General features: G+C 30.5%; 1 protein-coding gene across 2 annotated transcripts in view; it reads left to right on the forward strand.

Annotated features, from left to right (window-relative positions):
* Window positions 1–8,467: 8,467 nt before the first annotated feature.
* Window positions 8,468–24,124, forward strand: part of LOC147067726 (very long chain fatty acid elongase AAEL008004-like) — a 92,740-nt gene continuing 77,083 nt past the window's right edge. For both annotated transcript variants that reach the window (XM_085952873.1, XM_085952872.1), the window contains exon 1: window positions 8,468–8,696. The gene's annotated coding sequence lies outside the window, so the exon portion shown is untranslated. The remainder of the gene's footprint in view (window positions 8,697–24,124) is intronic.

Here is a 24,124-nt window from a genome sequence, read left to right on the forward strand (position 1 = left end):
CAATTTGTAGAATACACATTCAAATTTATTGTTTACCTTTATCGGTTCGGCCACCGTGGACAATGTATAATAAGATTTATCTATACTTTTGTTTTCACCACATACCTATTACCTACACGTATTATGTAATAACACTAGTGTTTCCTGACATACTGGCATTATCAATGGTAAATTAATGATTTTCTCCCATAAAACAGTTTTTTTTCTACACCACACCCCATAGTGTTTTTTTTAGAATTATTAATAACCATGTCCTTGCTTTTTCGTACAAGGTAGTTGTTAGTAATTTTGAACAATCACAAACACCCGGGCTTTGAGAAAAACACATAAATGTTTTTTTCATGACCGGGAATCGAACCCAGAACTCTCGGGTGGAAGGCCAGCGCCTTACCCACTGCACCACGAGAGCCGCCTCGCCCCATAGTGTTGACAATAATTACAATATTATGTACACATAATTGCAAAATGTTAATACCCACTTATACTCAATAAAGCTATGTAAGCATACCACGTGTCGAATTACATATGTACATAGTGATCGAATAAATAGTTCAGTTCCATGCAAATATGTGATCGCGCAACGCACAGGACCGAGAGGAGTGAAGTGATCTTGGAAAGGCCCTCATCTAACCGTGTATAGTCAAACTGGCCATGATGGTGATGATATTTGATGAATATAATAAGTATTAAAATAAATATATATCGATGAAATTTAGAGAATATTAATTTATAGATAAGTATATATAGTTAAAAAAAAATACGTTTTCGAAATCAGAAGATATCATGATTCTGAGCTAAGAGACCCATAGTGGCCGCGCGGCTTAAGCGTTGGACTATAAAGCCGTGGGTCCCAGGTTCGAATCCTGGGTCTGGCAAGTACACATATTGTTTTTCAATTTGTGTGTGTCAGGGTATGGAACTAATAGGTTGAGCAAGTGGCTGACATCCATTTCTCGTAAAAAAACAAAATCTGTCAATACAAACCTCTACTCTGTGGAGGCCCATTTGATCCTATCAGGATCGGACATGGTCAAAAAAAAGCTAAGAGAAATGTTTGCTTATTATAACAATGTGTAGGTATAACAACCACGATATCTAATTAAGCAAACATGTTTTACTTAATAATTAACATAATACAATATGGAGTATAAATTTGTTTATAATCACAATTTAGATTTCATTGTTCGATAAATTAGCATGAATGTACAAAGGTTAATAAAATGAACAATTCATTATACATTATGCAGCGATGCATCAAACGATTATGCATTTAATCAGCAAGCGAAAATATGCAACAGAATGCAGGTCAGCAAAACACAAAACACTATTTTTGTATAGTTTGCATTATTTTGAGAACGACGGTAAGACACTCAATGTTATTTTGGTTATTCAAATGAATCATTCGAAAACACTTATAATCAAAAACTCTACAACACTGCATAGGGAAACCAATACAGTGATCGGCCAGTACTGTTAAAAATATGGTTGATATGATGGGTTAGAACTATTATGGTATTATTGAAACAAGTGTTGTTTATATATTGAAAAAACAAATTAGTATCAGGTAGGTATATTTCAATATTCCACACTCGAGATCGGTTACCTGTTACTCTATACCCATTAGGTATTTCAGTTTCCATTATTTCTGAGTTCCCTGGTATCGTCTATACGTTACACTGCTACAGTGGGCACTGACATCTATAGTACCTAGTAAATAATTATGAATAAAAATTCTAATGGATTTAAGTTTTGTACTATTCCGTTTGAGTCGTTTTTTGTGACCCGAGTTTCGCCTTTCGGCATCTGCAGGTATTATGCACACTCACCAATGGTACATACACACTGAAAATTAATACAATTAATTGTAACTTATATAATAAATTAATGCAATAAAGTACCTAGATATAAACTTTATTACCTGCCTATTAAGTCAAGGATAAATAATAAAAATAAAAAAATAAAGCTAACAAATTATCGATAGTTTCGTGTTTGTAAAAACCCCTATCTAATAGGTAATTAAATACTCATTCAATAATAATACATTCAATAGGCTTATTAATAGTCATTGCTGAGAGACCATAGTGCCTAAAGATGTCAAGAAGCGAAACCAGTGTCGCACAAACGACTAAAATATAATTGTATAAAACTTAAATCCATTAGAACTTCAATTCAAATTACATCAAGCACCGTCGGTCGATAGTATTAATATTAAAATTATGAATAAGGTGTTCAAATACTTTATTGTTAAGTGACCCATCACTGTATGGGTTACCTTACGACTTACGTAATAAACAAATATTCTACAGAACAAGACTAACAACCAGGAGAAGATAGCAACAGCCGTACCTTTGACGTTGTATCTGAGAGGTCCGACTGTGCGCACGAGGGCTTAGAATTTTTATTTTAGAAGAATTTAGCCTGTGAGGGTCTCGGCCCTCAAGTGCTAAGCACGAACAGCGATAAATAAAATAAGAACTAATAAGTTGATGAAGTAGAGTTTCTCTTATGGTCAAGCCAGTGATATGAACCTATTTTTAAGCACGGCATCCCGAAAAATTCAATTTCAAAGTAATCTTATTAAAGGTAATAGAAATAGTTCTGCCTTTGAAAACATTTAAAGAAGAGGCCCTTAAATATCCGACGCGATGACCAGCAACAACGTATGTTAATTGTTTTAAAATTTTAAAATAATATGACCTTTCCGTATTTCTCAATACCGTCCCATGATTTTCTTGCATTATATGAGTCTTACAATCATATTATTATGTTTATTGTTTCCTTTTTTATGTTGATTCTTTTATTATATACGGATATACTTATGTATATATTATGTTTATTATAACCTATTTTTTTTAAACATGTTATCTTTCAACCTATCATACAGTACTCTTGTCTATACTTAACTATACATCAGTTTAGTTGGTGGTATATCCGCGTTATGCTCAATAAGCACCATTCCATGACACATTCTGCTATTCCTATAAGGGTCCATATTTTTCTTGCATATATGAGCGTTGTTAGCACACATTATTTTAATAGTTCACGCATTCGTTTAAGGGAGGTCACGTTTGTGAATGACATTCGTGCGCCTGAATTTATATCAGCAATCATGTCATGTATCCTGTATTGGATCTTTGTATTCTGATTACATCAAATACATACATCACCATGTTTGATCTTAAGAGGATCATAATAATATTATGTGCCTTCATAGAATGGAGGATGTTTCAGTAGATTTTTGTTTTGCGAGAAGTGCATACTATGGATCCAAATACACTTCCAAAAATATTATGTGATTTTGCCAGGCCCGGTATTTAAACCCGGGACTCGCGGCATTATATAGGTTTATATACATTTATAGCTGACACGTTACCGCTCGACCGGTGAATGCACTAATTTTATTTGAATTAATCAAAAATTCAAGATGTCTACAATCATTCTTATTGCCCTTTTATTTGTCTATATTATCTGCTTATTATGGAGCATTTGGACCAAGGCCTGAACAAAAACGATGCATGAGTGCGAGTGAGAAAGTATTCGGCACCCTTATAATCTCTGCGACACGCACTAGAGTAAGATAAAAGGTCTACATATGTGTAAGTTAGTTTCCAAAAGTGTCGCCGGAAAATCGTGGCGAATCGCTTAACTTGCTATTTTTTGTGTTAAACATAAAGTCAGTGGTAAATATTTTAGTTAATTAAGTAGAAAAGATGGTTCTGTGTGTTGTATTAAAATATGGTAGCCGTACTGATAAGCAAGAAGATGGTATTACGTTTCATAGGTAAGTTGATACATGTTCGTGATAATTTATTTGTATATTATTTTACATTTTAATATCAGTGACCTAGTGTTTCTTTAAAATAACTTAAATTATGGATATCTTTATCTAATGGTTGCATTTTGACCGCTTAAAAATACTATATAACGTAAAAAAATAGAAAATTATATTTTAATTCTGAGCGTCTAGTGCGAGCACTTTGGGTGAGCACCAGCGAAATGGTCTATGGTCTCGAACATTTGTAGACGAATGCGTTCGCTCGCCTACAAACCAAACGCACGGCACGCGGCTTCATTTAGCAATGCAACGGGTGGCGTCTAGATGTATCTATAGTTTATGATTTGTCTCATCGCGGTGCCTACAAGAAGCCCTGTCACTCGCCAGTCTCCTAGTCTTCCTAGGTCATACCAGCATCCGGTAGATCCATTGTATACACCATGTTGATGGCAAGTCACCAGAATCTGGTTGGATTGAATGAAAGGTTGAGGTATTTCAATTAGGTGGACAAGTCCTTTTAGATTCATGTAAAGTTGCCATGATTCCCTGCCGTAAAACATGCATCGCAGAACAGACAGCATATTTTGATAAAACATGAATTTTTATTGTACAAGAAGAAGCCTTATATGCACTCCGTATTATGAATTTTGGAGGCTGTTCGATTTTAGAATGATTGTATGTATGGTTGTGTTGGTAACAAGTTCATTGGTTATTGTATTGTATTAGTTATTGGTCGCATCTAAAACAAAATGGCGGCTCTTCACGTTTTAGTTTGAAGTCTGTTGCTTTATTTACATAACCATGCACGTATTTATCGATGATTTACGTGAACAATTTATCTTTAAAATAATGAACAATGTATTGCTTTAACGGACTAGAAACGTGTCATTGAGGAGGCGAAGATCTGTATTGGCCTATAATGTCGATGATGATAGTGGTGAGCAAAAGCACGAATAAAAATAAAAATAAAACATTTCATTGAATTCTGTGTTTCAATAAAAATAGATAACCGAAACGCAATGTTGTATCCAATATCTTCCACTTGAGTATGTTTTATAATATTATTTTGAATACAAAGAAAACTGCCCATTATTAGGGATTGCAATTAATACCGGTATTTCAAAACCAGTATTCAATTATTTATCGATACCGAAAAAACGGTTTTAAAAATCCAGTAGGTATACCGGTATTTTCGGTATTAAGAAAGCATACACATTTATATTTTTCCAAATTTGTGTTATTTTAATATTACTTACTACTATATTGTATATTAAATTTAATGTATAAGTTTTATGCTGTCAAAATGCAAATATATTGACTGAAACTAACAAAGGTTAAATAATATTAAAACAAAATCCCTCAAATATACTCATAGACTAATAATTGTTGCGATGTAATAATTGTTGCGATGTGTTCGAACATAATTCGAAAAAGATAACATTCGTGGCTTATATTTCCAAGTAGATAGTAGGTATATTATTCAACAAACGTTGAATTTCAAAGAGATTTTTGTGTACCCGGAGCAGTTGTAAAATATTATGATCTATGCATATTTACATAGGTACTTTAGGTTGCTATAAAATAGTGTTTTAAATAGATTTTAATAGTCATATTTATTGATAGGTAGTTATTTTTTTCTGTAATATGTTTTGACGAATACCGGTATTAATACCGGTATTCAACAATAAATACCGAAATACCGGTAGAATTGATATATTCATTCGGTATTGCAATCCCTATCCAGTATGTTTTTGACGGAAAAATCTTTGAGTAGATAATTTTTATGTTAACACACTGCCTAGCTAAATTTGATGATTATCTTGAAATTAATTCCTTTAATTAAAATGTAAAAGGTACATTTTTGAAGTCGTTTAGTCTACATAGCTACTTAATTAATTTTGTAAACATAATAATATTATTATCTTTTACTTATTCGTATTATTGAATAAAATAGCTTTAAAATCCTTGAAATTATGCTTTCCATACTACAATGAATACGATAACCGAATAATTTCCTTATATCACATTAGGGCGGCCATCGGCGTATTTAAAAAACACTACCAAATTAAATCGTACCGAAATGTACCATTTTATACGGTGACAGGTCAATTTTAAAATGCATTTTAAATAGCAATAAATATGTACATATTAACATTCATGAATATATTATATGGAAATGCTTAGTGATGAAAGAAATTAACGTGAAATGTTGACTTTCTCTGAAGAGTCTAAAGAGTTCTGCAGTAACCTTATAAAAGCTTATCACCAGTGGAAACATCGAGGGCCGACGTGGAAGTGGAAAGACGCTGACATGATGGTCCGACCATCTCTATATCTCTAATTCTCTATATTCAGAGATTAATTAATGGAGAGATATATTTGGGACATTTGAAAAGAGTCACAATCCTCGAAGAAAAAAAATAAAATCCCGAATCTTATATCCCTAGTATTAGTAGTATATTGACATTAACCAATAATTAAACTTCTTCATTTTGCCGTTTAATTTGTGACGGCAATAGTCACTAATCTTCTGATTTGATTTGGGTAAAATAAATTTATAAGTGCTTAAGGCTACTTATATGACTATGAATCCAGGCCCCATAGAGCTAGTTAGGAAATATTTACGCAATAAATCAAGAGACGATGTTTATTGTACGTGGAGGGTCTAGAGGCGGTGATTGCTTTAGAGTTCAAATAAAGATAGTATTTTTGCCATTTTCGGAGATATAAAGTCGATCGTTCCGAAGATGAGTTCATAACTGGAAACAGCTGTCAACGTAAATAACTAAATTGAAGTAGAATTAATAAAAAAATCTTTTTTTAAACCATTATAATCAAGTTCTACCATATAAACGCCAGTTCAATAAATAAGTCTAAATTAGGTGGAAATGAGTTATTTATTACCTTGTTAAAATTTTAACGTTTGCCCTCTATTTTACGATGTACTTATATATTGGCAATCAATGGAACACAGGAACCATACAGCGGCGGGTTTGTAAATTTGGAGGCCTGTGGTGCTGTATGGCTCGGAGAACGCCTTCTATTTTTTTTGTTTGACCAAACGTCATCCTGCTAAAAATGCAGCAATACTTAGGTTAATAAGGATTTTACATTCCTACATATCGTGAAAATAAACATATCTTTAAGATTTTGCCACTGGGTTCATATCAACTTGTATCGGTAAAATAATATCTAAATGTAGACAGGGCTCTAAATGGACCGGAACGCGCCGGAGCGCCGTTCCGGTTAATAGAATCTCCAATATTTTCGCTCCGTCTCGTGGAATAATAATTTGACCGTCTGAGCTAGATAGGCCATATAATAAAAAAATCTAACACACTTATTTTTTTATTAAATACACATATTTATGTATGTTACTATTTTCTTAAAATTATCGAGCGCTCCGGTTTGTAAAATTTTCCATTTCGAGCGCTGAATGTAGGTGTAATCACGTGGGAGTCATGGAGTTGTGGATGAAGAAGTCGAGATTTGGCGGTTGCTCCGATGGATAGAGGAGCGAGTTTTATTTGCAGCCTAAACAGTTGGTACAAGAGTATGTTACAAGAGTTATGTTACAATACTCATGATACGGTTCCGAGGTCCGATCTCGGTATAATGAGATGTTGTGCGGAGCGATTCAGAGACTGAGATACCAACAGACCGAAAACTTATATTCGAGTGTGACATATCCAATGAATTATGATCCGCTATTTATTGACGTACTCACAATCAAAATAATATCTTGAAAATAATATTTAGGAAATAATTAATATAATTGAGTCAGCTACTATATGGAGTTTGCGTCATCGAATATAGCTGACAATATGAAAACATGGATATCGCGGAAATAGTCTGCAGTAAGCTATTTACTGAGTTTACAATAATTGGACACTACGGGAAATGGGTATTTAATATCGCCGACCAATATGCTGACACGAATTGAGTTGTTTATCACCATATAGCTCCGTGGCTTTATCCAACTGACTTGCTCTTAGGTATGCATACATACTGCAGTCTACGATTTAGAAGAGATCTTTATTTAGCTACGTATTTTTTTTTTGACTTATACGAGATATAAATGAGAACTCTGCCATTTTGGGTAGTGTTGACATGTGTGTCCCTGATAACTATCTTAGAAATAGGGAGCATCAGTTATTTATTTTCAAAGGTGCAGAACCAACCTGCCACTGGTAATGCCGATTGGGATGGCGATAACTATGTTCAACCAAATTGCTTCGGATGTTGATATATTACACTTGCGTGAGGGTGAGTTTATGTGGACTCTTTTCTCTTCGAAATTCTTAAAATAGGGTCTTCTTAGCAAACTCGGTGTACTTCTTTGAACTATTATAGATGTATAATTGTATTTTCACTGCTTTTATATGTTTATATTATGTTATATTTTCATTTTTATCTCTTTTATTACTTTTCTTATTCTTTCTTCTTTATAATAATATTTCATGCCATGTTGTGAACGTCTTAAACTTATAATTTGTAATGTCCACAATATGTAAAAAAAAAAAAAAAAATTGAAATTGAAATAAAATATAATGATTTAAAAAATATATGGTTGTGACGTGGTCACCCTAGTAAAACTTACTTATAAATATGAGTGGATGCCGTCGAATTGGCATCAAGTTTTCCACTCAGTACAGCCGAACTTGAAGCACGAAGCCTTCCGTCGCGGCGATCATTCGCGATCTTTTCGGCAGAGCGCGAGCACGCCATCTTGGCAGCACCGATGTATTTTTTTTTATTTTCCGTATCCGGCTTTGTATTTAAAAAGTACAGCACATCCGCTCGTCAGTTTCAGGCAGTAAGTACGCACACGCGCGGCTAGGCCACCAAGTGTATCAGTGAAACATTTTTATTATTACCTATTTACAAACGTGATATTTTTGGACTGCAGTACAAAATTAAGGTAAAGAAAATAACTTATTTTATTATAAACACCGCCCAAAAGTGATTACTAATATTTAAATACATACTTAGACATTCAGTTTAATTTAAAAATATATATATATATTCTATAAATAGGAATCTTATACATTAACAAATTTTATAAGAAGTGACATTATCATAATAAGTATATAATTGATATCGAAAACATACTGATTTTAATACTGTAATCTTAACTAAAATATCACAGATGGTTTTTTTTACATAAGACTGTTAATATTTCCACAAAAATGTTAATTATAAAGTGATGAAAAAATGTAATTAAATTATTTTATAGTTAAAATAAAACAAAAAAATATTTAAGTAGTTGTACTAACTTGATTCGGATAATTTATTAATGGTCAGGACCGGTTTCGTCCTTTTTCAGAATATTATCAATAGTTTGTTATGTACTTTTACAAATATTTTTTTAAATAGTGAAAACATGTCTACTATTGCAAAATTAAAGATAGTTTGTCAATAATATTAATTAGTTAATGTTGATATACTCACACGATTAAATTAATAAATAAAAAATGTTTAATATATCATAGTATAGGTACACAATAGGACCCAGTTTTAAATTAAATTATTCACAAATACTAATAACTTAGTAACTTAAAATAATACAGTTTATTTGCAAATATTTAAATTTTACGTAAATATGATAATGAATAAAAAATATTGATAAATTTATAATAATAATGCTATTAAGGATACTACATGTTTCATATTTACATATTATTTCATATCGATTAACCATTATATTTTTAATAAATCTCGTTTACATCATATTGCGTTAACATTTTTCGAAACTGTCGAAAAACTATTAAAATGTGTGTTTCAACACATCATTTTTAGCATATACCATCTCTTATTATTATTCAAATGAAGTCAAGTGTCCTCGAACCTGTGATACCTGCCCCAGGCCGAATAATACCTTTCGAAATATTTCCAAAAATTTTATTACCTTTTTTTTTATTTCGTGACGCAAAGTAGATAGGTAATAAACTAACAAACTTTTTTAATTTCACGGTAAAACAACATTTCGTCGACTAAGCAAAAATTTAAGTGTTTATCAATTTTTAAATCTTGACTCAACAACCACCCATCCCGGACGATCCACCCACCACCAGACGCTTTAAAACCAGGACCTTGGCGCGTCCAGGCGGCTCAGTCGTTCATGTTTTCTTTAACCCTAAGAGTATGCGTACATAGCCCGCTTTACTAAAAGCTCCTGCAATATTCTTAGTACGTTGTGGATTCATCGCAGTTTTTGCATTTTTACAATATCACGTACTCGTTTCATCTCCATAAATCATTTTCTTACAAATCCATCTCGATCTCCAAATAACATTTCTATTGTCAGTTTATTCATTCAAATAATATATCCATATTTTAAAAAAAAATGACTCATTTTCTTCGAGAGGGCCTTGTTGTTTTTGAATACCAAAATAGCAGTTTGTTGTCGAGGTTGATTTTGCGATAAAGTATTTAATTCGTATAATTTATAAATGTCTATAAAATAGTTCTCAACCGGTAATTATACAATCAGGAAGTAAATTTGGTACTGTTCGATTATCAAGAATACAGCGGAAAACACATTTTGAAAATACCCGATATACTGGATTATTGTTAGTTTGGGTGAATTTAGGTTAGGTTAGGTTGGGTTAGGTTTGGTTAGGTTAACCTATCAAATAATCCAGTTTATCGGTTATTTTCAAAATGTGTTTTCCGCTGTATTCCTGATAACCGAACAGTACCGTAAATTTCATCAATATTTTATTATATTTTCAAAGAACCAAAAAATGTAAAATAAAAAAGAATATATATGCATGGTTCAGACAATGGCACGTAATAAATTTTAAATTATGCTTAAATTATTTTTTCAAAACCAAAAACGATGTTATTATTCGATGACCAAAGGGGTTAATCACTGTCAAAATGTCGTCTGCTTAATTTATTTATTGATGTCAAGTTCATATTGGGTAATTGATTATGTATAAAACGAAGAAAAAACAAGCGTGTCTCTGACATCGCATCGAACACCTTTACTCTGCTTCGATTTGCATACAATAATGAAGTGAAAGTGGGTTTTTGGATCATTTGAAATAGTTTTACGCAAAACTGTAATCAATAGAGAATGACTGATGATTGAAATGGCACGTTTATTGATACGGTGTACGACATTGATGTTTTACTATATTTAAATCAATATTAAACCAAATATTTATGCCTTGGTGCTGTAGGTGTAGGGTTAACCTTCAATGGAAGCTAAATTAAATGAATATCACCATTATGGAGAAAATGAAAAGTGAAGAACTGTCTCTTTAAAAGTTTAAAATATGCCTCTAGAGCAGTGTTTCCCAACCTTACTTGTGCCATGCCTCCCCCCTCCTATCAAAGTTTCATAGTTAACTAACAAATTCTGAAGAAAAAAATTGCTTCAAATAAAAAATGCACATAGGCAATACTATTTTCAATTTAACTTTCGTAAGTAAGTACCTATGTATATTATATTAGATGTACATACAACTTGGAAGAAAATTAGTGCAATCGTTGTGCTTGATGTGAGCTACAAAGAGTTTTTACGTGAGGTACTAATTTTGTCAATTTTAATCTTAAATCTCCAGTTTGTGATATCAAAACGATTTCTTTTTTTCAGTACCTAACAAATCATTTACAGCGCTAAAGTGCCGCATTAACTAAATATTATGATTGGAATTGCAACAGTAATTTTCTCAGAAAGTCATGGTTGCAATATCAAAAAAATATTTTCGAAAATGCGTTTTTTAACAAAAAAAATGTACCAAATATTAATGATTTGCACATTGCCCCCCAAAAAATTCAAATTGCCCCACGTTGGGAAACACTGCTCTGGAAGATACTGTAGCTATTTGGTAACATAGTAAAAAAGGAATACGGTAACCTGCAAGAAGGGGTTTCCCTATGCGATGGTCTAACCAAGTGAACGATGGTAGAATGCAGGGCTCGTTGTGGACATGTAATGAGGTCATTTAAAATGAGGCAAGATCCTCAACAAACAGAATCGAAGAAAACAATTTAAATATATGTCTAACCATTCATACTATACGATAGATACAATAGGTATTGTAAGTAGGTTTATAATAGTTATGCCAAGTTTTTAAATTTTTTAGATGTAATATTATAATATCAGTATTCTACTCCGTCGAGTCCTCAGGACTGAGGATCGCGACCTACACCTTCTCCGCAGCTCGCTTACAACTCTTTTGTTATTTGCGGCATATGACAAATCTTGATTTTAGTGTTATCTTTTGCATGAAACATGTATCTGTTTTCTCCGACAAATATTAAATACTATGAATTTTCTCATGTAATTTCTATTGCTGTAAGGAACAAAAGCGATTTTTACATATAAATAATTTCAGATATTACTTCCTGACAATGCATTTTATAATAATAATTATACACTATCCGAAAGTAACAACACTTACAAATATAATACCTAGTTAAAAACTTATTACAATCATTGTGTTGGTTTTATATATCTAATTATAATAACCATTAATGGTACTTATTTAAATATTTTAAATAATTCACTGACAAGAATGCAGACACATACGTGTTTTCTAAATATGAATATTATTTACTAATGTAAATTTTCTTATATTTCTTTCCTTATTCCCTTATTCGGTTTATTTTTAATCGTAAATTCAATTATGGATTGCAAATATAATATATATGTTTATTATTATGCTCTCGTGGTGCAGGGAATAAGGCGCTAGCCCTTTATCCAAGAGCTCCGGGTTCTATCCCGGTGAGGTCACAATATATTTATGTGATTGTTCTACACTTCTATTACTAAATACACTACTGTTTCACTAGGTAAACTACTATCATCGGGCCTCTTGGCCTGTTGTAGATAAAGAATATATATATATATATTATAATTTAAAAAAATATTGTCTTTATCGGAATTTAGGAACAAAATTGAAATTTTATTATGACATGTCGTGTTAAATGTTATTTTTACGTAGATACTTGGATAAAGTACTGATAGTCATTATTGACTGATAATAATCCTTTTGCTTTTATATTTTAAAAATAATATATACCTACTACTGTTTAACGGTTATTGTTTTTTTGAATTCACCATAATTTTATTTGATAGATATTTTCTCATTACACAAAAACAATATTTAACTAATATCGGTTTTTAATCTAATAAAAGCCAACATGGTATCAATATTTTCTAATGTTATATATATATATCATTATATAATAAACTGATATCAGCCTTTATGCATATTTCTCGTGTAACAAGATTTTTATAAATTCAGAATTGAAAATAATTTCACAACCTAATATCCAATCTGTATCTAGTATTTGTGACTGAAAGTCTTCATATAATATGACGACAACATAATATGTTATATATTATATCATTGATTTACATCGAAAATGAATTAATCTTGATATAACTTGCCATACGATTATAATCTTCTATAATATCTATCTATCGAGTAAAGATGTTTCTTTGCTTGGAAATTGTTAACCGTTATTTATCTCAATTTAATGTTAGATTTTTGATACAATATAAACTATATTATTGTCATCCAAGTTGTTATATTATCATGTAGTAACAGATGCAGTGACTTATATTTAAGTTTTTAGGAAGATTCTTAAAAATCATAGCCCCCTGACGATTTAATGACATATTCCGTTATTGTTTTTTTATTTATCATTTAAGTAAGAATCTCATAATAATAATAATAATGAAATTCCTAAAAACTCTATCACGATCACTCACGAAGCGCGACAAAGTTCAAATGGAAATTAATGATACCAAACACTTAACAGACATCGCTACTTATATCTACTACATAATAATTACAAGATAAATAGAACTTTTTATATACCACGTTTTAAAATTTTCTGTTGAATCATATAAACTTGACAATTCTATGTATTAATAAATACTTTTTTTGTACTTGATAGAAATACTGAATAAATATTATAGAATACTGAAATGTCATTTTGATATTTCATATTGATTTCCATAGTAACGCACGTATATATTAATAATTTAGTTGCTAGGACGCCCTTAGCAATCAATAATAGTGTTTTACTTTTTACGATTTTTTCCTGAAATAACATTCCATACAAAACAGAATTAACTGAAAATTAATTCAATTCTGCTTAAAGATGGCTGAAAGTATTAAAAGAATGCATTGCCATCGTGTTCTGATATATTCTAAAATGTCTAGGTAGTCGGGAAGTTAGTTAAAAATCGATTGCAAGATTTGTATTGGACAAACAAGAATACGAGCTAATAAAAACATGGTAAAAAATTAAACTAAACTTAATATAAGGAATCTTATTGACTTAATATTATCCAAAATAACGGTTTAATCAAAACAATCGTCTCATTCACGTTTTAATAGAAATTTCAAAAAAGAACAATAATTTAAAAAAAATTACTAATTACACAAAATGTCAATATGAGGTTTCAATGAAAATCTCATTTTTTTTAAATCAAAATGGATGTTACTAGTTTTATAAGATAGACTTATATGTATTCTAAAATAAACACTATTCTATGAGTTTTTTTTAATGCTTCCTGCATAAATATTTGATTATCAAGACGTGTGCACGATTAGGTTGATTGTAAATATATAATTACTTATTATTAAAATGCCAAGTACTTAAAAAGATTTTATATATTATGTACATGTAAAAAAAATATACAAATCAACAAAATGGCTTTGATAAATCGACCTCTAAAATAATAATAAAGATAAAATTTAATTTTTATAATAGCCGCATTATTTCTAAACAAAATACCTGCTCAAACTAGGTAAATAAAAATGCTAGTCATTTTGTCTGTAATCTTAAAATGTGCGGACAACGTGACTCGTAAGCTGTATTTGCACAGAGTTGGTATTATGGAAAATATATTTATTGACATATGATATTTATTAGTATTAATCAATAAAATTGCTTCCTGCGCAGTATGTTTGGACTTTATACCCGCGTAAGTTCTCTTTCTTATGTTTATTCTGTAAGTCAAAAAAATAAACCTTCAATCAACGAAATAATCAAAAATTTTGCACTCTTTCTGATACTTGAGCTGTTTTTATATTCACGCTATGTTAAATTGAATACGTATATGAAATAACATAGTATTGAATACAAACTAACGATTTGGTTTCTTTTACAGTAAAGTTTTTTTTATTTAAATAACTCTGTTTAATTTTTCCACAATTTCTGTATTTTAATTGTTTTTTGTGTAAGGAAAATAATGAATTTACATAAATAGCGGAAGATATTAGAATATAATTAATATATTAACAAAAATAAAAATAAATTTTCTTGATTTAATACCTCTTGCTAATATATTAATATGATACATACGATATTGTAGGTTCAAAATTTTAAATTCTTATATTTTTTCTACTTATGTATTTGTTTCTACATCTAGTTTCATAGTAGGTTTCAAGGTAGGCACTACGTAATTGATTAAGATAGCATTTACTTAGTAGAATTCTATTCTATATACTTAATGATAATTATTGTTGTTTGATTTAAGTTAAAGTTAAAGTTTTTTTGTAGTAATTATTCCACTTTAATAAATAAATTTGGACCGGTTTCGTCTTTCGTTTTCTATTAAAGTGGAATAAGTACTACAAAAAAACTTAAAAATTAAATCAAACAACAATACAATGCAGTCCCACCATAAATTGACAGTAAACAAAATAAAAGAAAAAAAACTTAATTATAATATAAATTATAATAAAATATATATTTTAATAGTCAATAACAATTTTGGTTGTTATACCATCATCAAGACGACAACATGAAACGATTGGCATATGCTTAAGTATTTAACTCACATAAATAATCGAGATCCATCCTCTCTTTTATTTCAGAAATAGTAAGTACCCTAATACCTACTTAGTATTATGGAAATCATATGAAATTAATTTACTTTCCACTATAACTTCTTCTTCGATGGCGCTACAGCTCAAGTCGAGCCCTGGCCTCCTCCACCGCCGTCCTCTAGCCTGAACGGTCCTCCGCACGTCTTTTCCAGTTCATGATTTTTAGCAGCTAGTTGGCATCTTTTGTAATGTTGTCACCCCATCGTGTGCGTGGCTTTCCCACTGACCTTCCCCCCTGGGTTTCCTTCGAGGATCTTCTTCGGTATCCGTGACTCCATTATAACATGTTATCAAATTAATATTATATTATGTTTTGCTTGAATATTTGAATTACCATGCCCTCGGGCATAAACGTCAGTCAATTATTCCAGGAAACCCCATCCATACCATCTAATAAGTTATTATTACCAACATAGCCTTCATAAACAATATGTAAACTTGCGAGAGCTTGCTTCATTGCGAGATATATATTCGCTCTAGCGTTGTAATACTAACAGAAACACTATGTCCAACGCCGTAGATTTGACTCACACGGTTAGCTTAAATTTACATATTATTTATTCAGTGTGTGCATAATGGAGCGCAAGAATTCAGTAAGTTGAGTGAATTGCTAGCAACCATTTCTCGTTAACCGTTGGATGATCTTTAGAAAACCATAATATGCTTAATTTTTTACTTTTATATTATACTCGTTCATAATAATTAACTAGGTGAGCACAATGTCGAATTTTGGAATTACATCTGAAAATTAAATTGTATATTATCATTCAATTGGTGGGTATGCAATGTCTTTACAAGCGTGAATAAAACTGATCTGAGTTTGTTACAACCTGCTCAATGAAATTAATAGTTTCGACATAAAACCTTCATTAGAAAATTGTCAAACATGATATTTCTAAACGAGGAAATAAAACACCACAAAGAAATAACCTCCGTTTCTATACCAACCTTAAAAAATAATATAAATAGTCTATATTTATTCACAGAGCGATCGCGTTAAAACAAATTTATCGTTCAAACCATAATCAAGTACTTTCCATGTATGACGTGGAAAATTCCGCAAGTTTTTACATTGTGAAACGTGAAAACAATTGATAATTTATTTCTAAATAAGTTCATGATAAATATTCCTGAAATGTCGAGGTACAAATCGAGTCGTAATATCAAACATTTGATTTTGTTTATCAAACCAATCTAAGTAATTTTGTTTTGTTATAATATGTATGGTGGAGCCTAAAAGTATGAAAGTGAAGCAAACAATGGGACCTCTAATTCTCATGCAAATTCTCATTATTCGCAACCATATTATTTCTTTCTTCAAAACAAATAATTACAAGATAAAAAGAACTTTTTATATACAACGTTTTTAAATTTTCTGTTGAATTATTATGCTCAGTATGCTCAAACTTGTACTTGATACGAAGTAAATAAAAAACAAACAAACAAACAAATATAGAAATACTGAATACTGAAATGTCATTTTGATTTCCATGGTAACGCACGTATATATTAATAATTTCGTTGCTAGGACCACCAAGCAACCTTAGAAAACCGATAATAGTGGATTGGATTACGGATTTCTTTCGAAATATCTTTTCATACAAAACAGAATTAACTGAAAATGAATTCAATTCTACTTAAAGGTGGCTAAAAGTATTAAAAGAATGCATTGGAATCGTGTTCTGATATATTCTAAAAGTTTCAAATGTCTAGCTAGTCGGTCGATTGCAAGATTTGTACCGAATACGAGCTAATAAGAACGTTGTAAAATGGCACTTACGGTAAACTGAAACTTGATTCGGTGTTTTTAAAATAGAAACCATATGCTCCACCTGAAAGAAGATTCAATATCACTGATGTAACGACTATTTTTACAGACAATTTTTCTGTTACATACATTATCATGATGCCTTGTAATTTAAAATACAATATTAAGATAGTGTAGTAGTAGAGAGTAAAAAAAATACAAATGACATAAAGGTAAAATAATAATTATTTAACTAGCTTTGACAACACGTCATGTAACCGCTTAAAAATGAATGGATAAAAATGAGCTTATTATTAGATTACATTTATTTATTTTATTAGATTACACTTCATGGACTTCTGCGTAAAAAATATTGTTATTATTTTCATGTCAGAGTATTTAATTTAAATGCGTTGCCCTGACTTGTTCTCCTTTAAACTTTTACTAAAATCATTAATAAACATAAAAAATTTAGATATCTTTCAATGAATTAGTAATAGAGGAGCAAACAATTTTTAATTTACATATTATTAAAAAAGGTTATGTAAAATTTTAAATCGCATGTTTAACTTTTATACTTAACTTAGACACCGATGCACTTGTAATCTTTCAATCCTCAGCACGTCAATTATTTCTGGTAACTGTTAGATGATGAGATATTTATTAGATTCATTTATTATGTACACGTCGAAATCAAGCACATTGTGCAAATATCATTATGCAAGCTGTCAAATTGGCGAACAAAAGAATTATGATTGATTAATTAAATAATGATTCATAATATTATGAGAACCTTTCAATGGGATATGTTTATTTTAAGAATACTTTTTTACTATAAAAATGATAAATCTTCACTGCCTATTGGTCAATTTATTATTACTGATTCATTGGCCACTCCAATAATCCATTAATAATAATGGTTTTAAATACAGTGTTAACTATCTTATTAAATAATAATATTATAACATTGTAACCATTACCACAATCAAGTTTTCCAGTTCATTCTTCTTCTTATTGTGCCATCCCCTAGCGGAGGTCGGCCACCATCAAGGCGATCTTATCTTTATCGTCTGCTACCCGGAACAGTTTGGTGGAGCTGCACTCGTACCAATCACGGAGGTTCTTAAGCCACGAAGTGCGGCGCCGTGCTCTGTTACTCTTCCCATTGATCTTTCCTTGAATGACAAGTTGGGGAATGCTGTATTTCTGTCCTCTCATAATGTGACCGAGGTACTGTATTCCTGGTTTTGATACTACGTAGAACTTCTCGGTCCTTCCCCATTCGATTGAGAACTTCAACTTATAATTATTACTTTTTTCTAATTAGTAGTTGTGGATGTGTTATGTTAAAGTTTTAGAACGAAACTGTCCAAAGGCCATTCAGTATTTTTTTTATTATTTATTCACGTGAGGTCGGGAATGTAGTATAATAAAAATATATAAACCAGTCTCATTAATTATAATATAACTAAAATGCATACGTGAATGTAATACGTACAACACTTAAAATGGTAGGTAGGTAAGTACCATAATGTTATAATCATATTAATATTGCCACACTTAGCATTGGTTAAAATTGTGAATCGAGTATCAATAATATAATATATTTCTCTATTTTCAAATAATACTTGTAGAAGTTTACTTATCTATGGTTTTTTTTTTCGGTGAGTTGATACTTGTTTTGCAAACAGGTCAAGCGGATCGTATCAAAATATCAGACTTACAGGCTATAAGTAGAATTTATAAAAACTCTATCGAAGAATTTCATATTTTTTAAATCGACACCGTGGACCGTAAGCCTGTGGTTACAGCTAATAATTGTTTTGTAAAAAATATAAATTGCGTTAATAGTATAGTTGGTTAGAAAATTGTATTTCCTAAACGGTTTTCTTTGCAACAAATCGTGATTTAGGATATCGGTAGTAGGTGATAATATGTAAAACTTATGATAAAATAATTGAACAATCAAAAGAGCGTAGTTATACACAAAGCAGCCAGGCTGCAATTAAAAAAAAAATGAGTTATTGTGATTTCCATAATCTCACACGTTTGTTTTACGTTCTGCACAGATCATCCAAGCTGCTGTTCCAATAAATCCAATTTATAAACAGGAAATCCTAGAAATTAATAGGTATAAATTTTTGCCCAATTCTAATTTGTTAAATGATCAATTATATTTTGTGTCTTCTCCATTATTATACCCTATTTAATATTAAGGATTGTCATAACATAACTTTATATATTGTACATTATTTTTTATTTTTATTTTTATTTAATTTTGACTCATATTTTTGTTGTATTTGTTGTTTATTCTATCTCACTTCAATTGATAATATTGTTTATTTTATTTTTTATAAAATTTTTATTGTAAATTTCGACTAATCATAATTATTTGTTGATATTAATGTTATTGTAAGTGTAGATTGTTTCATATTTTGTGGTTTGTTAATATTTTAAATAATTTGTTTAATGCCCCTGACGTAGTATGAAATATTAATGTCCAACCTCATTAGTTTTAAATTAGTCTGTTATTGGGAAGGTATTATTGGACGGATAATTATTATGTACCTATTGTTATATTATTTCTATCGCTTTGAATTTTGTTTGATAAATATTGTTTTAAAAAAATGTATTCGGTTGAAAATGTCCCACTGAGGCGGACGAAACCGGTCCTAATATATTAATTAAAAGTGGAATAAGTACTATAAAAAAAAATTGCGTTTTATTAAATAAAAACAACAATACAATGCAGTTCCACCATGAATTGACAGTTAACAAAATAAAAGAAAATATTGAGTTTGTGTTTATTTTTTGATTAATCATAATTCGTCTTAAAAGTCTCCAGTCATACAAAAAAGTTGATCTAATTGATTTCGTTAGGATAGGTCAGATACTTAATTAAAAACCTTTTTTCTTAACAGCTGGATCACACGTTAAACTTTTTAATTTTAAGCACAGTTTTATAAATAAAATACGTATTAATGTCATATAAATTAACGGTATGTTTTTAAACAATGTTTTTCATTAGGACATGTGTATATAATTATGTGTATTGCTCTACATTTAGGAAAAGAGTTTAAATTATAAAATAGTAATATTATAAGTAGATAATTAATATACATTGACAAATTGTTCTATACTCTTACTAATAAATATAAATTTATTTTATTAAAAAATTTGGCACCCCCCAAATCTCGGTACTCAGGACGGTCGTTCGCGTTGCATTGCTCCACACGGGATAAAGGGATGTCATTAAATTGTTGATATATTATGCGCCTCATTTTCAGCCGATTGTTATAATCAAGACAATACGAAAAGAGTATTAATATAATATGTCATCATGATCAATTGGATCACACAGCTAAAATGCATTCATTACAAAGAAATAATGAGGAAACGTTAATGTTTTTTTTTGCTTATCCTCGAAAACATGAATGAGCAATATTGATTTCATCATATTAAAACCTTTCGCATTTTAAAAAGAGGCGTGAGTTTGCAATTAAACTGCTGACTGATTTTTCAACATTTCTTCATCGATTTTTGAGTACCTACATACAGTACAAACATGTGAGCTCATTTTTGGAATTAAAAACGAGACCGCTGGTTATTTTATACTCGAACATACCCATTCGAATATCAGCAAAATTAAAATAGAATATAAATAAAATTTTCGGTTATTGTGCCGCAGATGTCATGAGCTTTTATGGTTTTTTTTTTACGAAAACAGTTTATTCCATGTAGACTAATATAATAAATACCTTTTTCTGTCGGCGCATAGGCTTTTCGATCCAATAATTGTTAATTGAAATTTGGAATTACATAAAAAATACATTGAAGTAACTATTACTCGCAACCATACATTAAACCCGTAGCAATCTAGCTGGTCATAGGCAAACAATGAATCTTTGAAAGAGTAACACATGTTGTCTGCTGATATAATTTTTCAGTCAGCGCTCGAAATCGACCGGAACGCACCGGAGCGCAGTTCCCGTTCGTGAAATCCACGAGATTACCGCTCCGTCTCGTGGACAAATTAAAAATGGTGATCTGATTCGGGAATTATTATTAAAATCATCACATTAATATACAAAAACTTGATATGTCGTACACACCTATTTTTACAAATAATAATAAGTTTTTGTGTTGTTTTATTACAAAGTTTTTAGGCCATCTTAATAGAACATAAATTCTGATTAATGAGAGTTTTGTACCATTCTGTAGGATTTAGGTATAGTATTCCAGGATACGGATTTTGATATTTTCAGTGTCTGTGGATATTACATTATGATATTACTTATTGAACTAATTAAACGATTTGTAAATAATATAACTACAAAGCAGTGACATCCCGCGAGAGTAGACAACCCATGCACTGTTTGTATGCGGCAGATAAATTAAGGAAAACAATAATACTACGATTGACAGAATATCTCGTAAAACTAGTTTTTTTTCAACTGTGGCGCACAATATGTATCAGATATCTATATGCTGTTATTGCATTAATTGCCCGTCTAAGGTAGGTAGGTATAATAATAAAATAACTTGCAAATTTTAATATTTTCGGAAAATTATCGAGTGCTCCAGTTTATAAATTTTTCTATTTCGAGCGCTGATTTTATTGATGTTTAAAGTTTAAACCCTGAAATCACACAAAGATCGCATATTGCTTAGCAATAGCAAATTAAGGCGAAATTGGAGTATTTAAACATTGCATTTGTCTAGTTAAGATAGCCAATAAATAAAAATTATGAATGAGTAACATTTTGAGTTTTCAGGCATTAATTATTAATATATCGACGCATGTACTAAATAATGTTCATTGCACTTCGTTATCTAATTGTGCAGCTTTTGACTTGATTAAAAATAATTAGTTCACTATTTTCGTCAACGCAATAAAAAATTTTATGACCGCCAAAAATTATTTAAACATTACCACATGCTATTATCAGCAATTTATGCATGCACGCGATCGTTACTTTAGCATTGAAACGAACATAATATAACAAAATATCTTTGGCATTTGACTAATTACACCTATAAATACGTATTTCACTTAAAGTAACAATTAAATAATATGGGATCAATCTTCATAATGATTACAAAATTTATAATACTAACAACAACCTAATCATAATAAGTAAAGTGTGTGATATTTTTGATTGCAAATAAAATCTTACAACATAATTTAAACGATGACAGTTACAAATTGGCATCAACAAAAAATTAAATAAGTATATAATTCTAATTCAGTTTGTGATCGAGCTAGAATTGGATTTTTATCAAATAATCTAAAATCTATGGCAACGGTATTACAATTTTATTCAGTTACAGCAATTATTCATTTCCCGTCTCCTTTACCGTACCGTGCTACACCAATATTTTTTTCTTCAGATTTATGTGGTACATAAATATTTTTTTAATTTTTCAGTCGACTTAGAAATAACTATACTTACGTAGTTAAAATCATTTTCGGTAGAAAATGAATTGGTATGAAATTGGTAGTTGATTGTTCACATTTTCGTGAAAATCAAACAGAATAAATATTAATATTTTACAACAAGACGTACCTGCCTAAATATTTGAGGATACTTTATAAATATGGAAATACATATATTTTCCACTTTTATTTCTTAAAAAATAATGTCTCAAAATAAACCCTACGTATTTTGTTGTTATTTTTATGATATTATATTGATGTGATGAAAGGCACAAGGAGAGTTTAAAATCACCACTGTTCAGGTTCAGGACAGTTAAAATTATATGGTGTTTTGGACAGCTCTGTATAAGAACTTCTACGTTTCTTTGTGAAATTGGCGCTGTTTCGTCATTTTCTCATCGATAATTATGTATATCATGGTTAATTGGACGCTATTCAACTGTTTTCTTTCCGTACACAGAATCGAACAAAATATACGTAACTCCTTATATATAATATCTTAAATTTGTTAACTTATTATATAATGTACCCACACATGTGCTTTAAATGTACAATTGATTAAAATTGCGCTAACTATGACTAATTTTTAACGGTTCAATTGAACAGAAATACTGATTTAAAAATGAAAATAACAATTTAAACATAAACAGATATATAAATACAAAGTTGTCCTTTGTGGAGGACCTATAAAATAAGCATTAAACGTAAATGCTTTAAAAAATGTAACCCTGAAGCGTTTCGACTTTACCCCGTGTACAAATAACCGGGCCAGATGATAATAATTATGTATGTGGTAAATTTATTGTTCCATCCTTGAAGCATTCCTCGTTATCACCGGCAGTTTGTGTAAAGTGGAAAGTGATCAGCGACGCGAGTGCAAGCAATTATTTTATTTCGATCACGTATGATGGAGAAGTGAATTGTTATGAAATGATTCGATCGGCCGCAGTCCGATGGCCAGCGCAACTGATTTTAATGACACAGCGATGTGACAACACCAGATATGCAAACGCGGGGATCCAAATCGTTGTTTCTAATGACAGTAATATGGTAACAGTTGCGACTGACTGCCAACGGCAAAGAATACATAACAGCGACATAACTATCTGTTGTATGTTAAATCTGAAGTACAACTTCAGTATTATAATAGACTTGACTTCAAAACAAAGAACCAATAAAATATTGTATACTTATTACCCACTCTATCTATATTATCGAATGTAAAATTACAAATTTAGTTAAAACTGTGATTTTTAACCTACTCTGGGAAATATCTTTCTCAGACACTAGTATATGTATTATAA

This window comes from Rhyacophila brunnea, unplaced genomic scaffold (assembly GCF_057557595.1).
Source record: "Rhyacophila brunnea isolate RB1 unplaced genomic scaffold, BYU_Rbru_1.0 scaffold_3, whole genome shotgun sequence".
In the NCBI taxonomy this organism is placed as follows: Eukaryota; Metazoa; Arthropoda; class Insecta; order Trichoptera; family Rhyacophilidae; genus Rhyacophila; species Rhyacophila brunnea.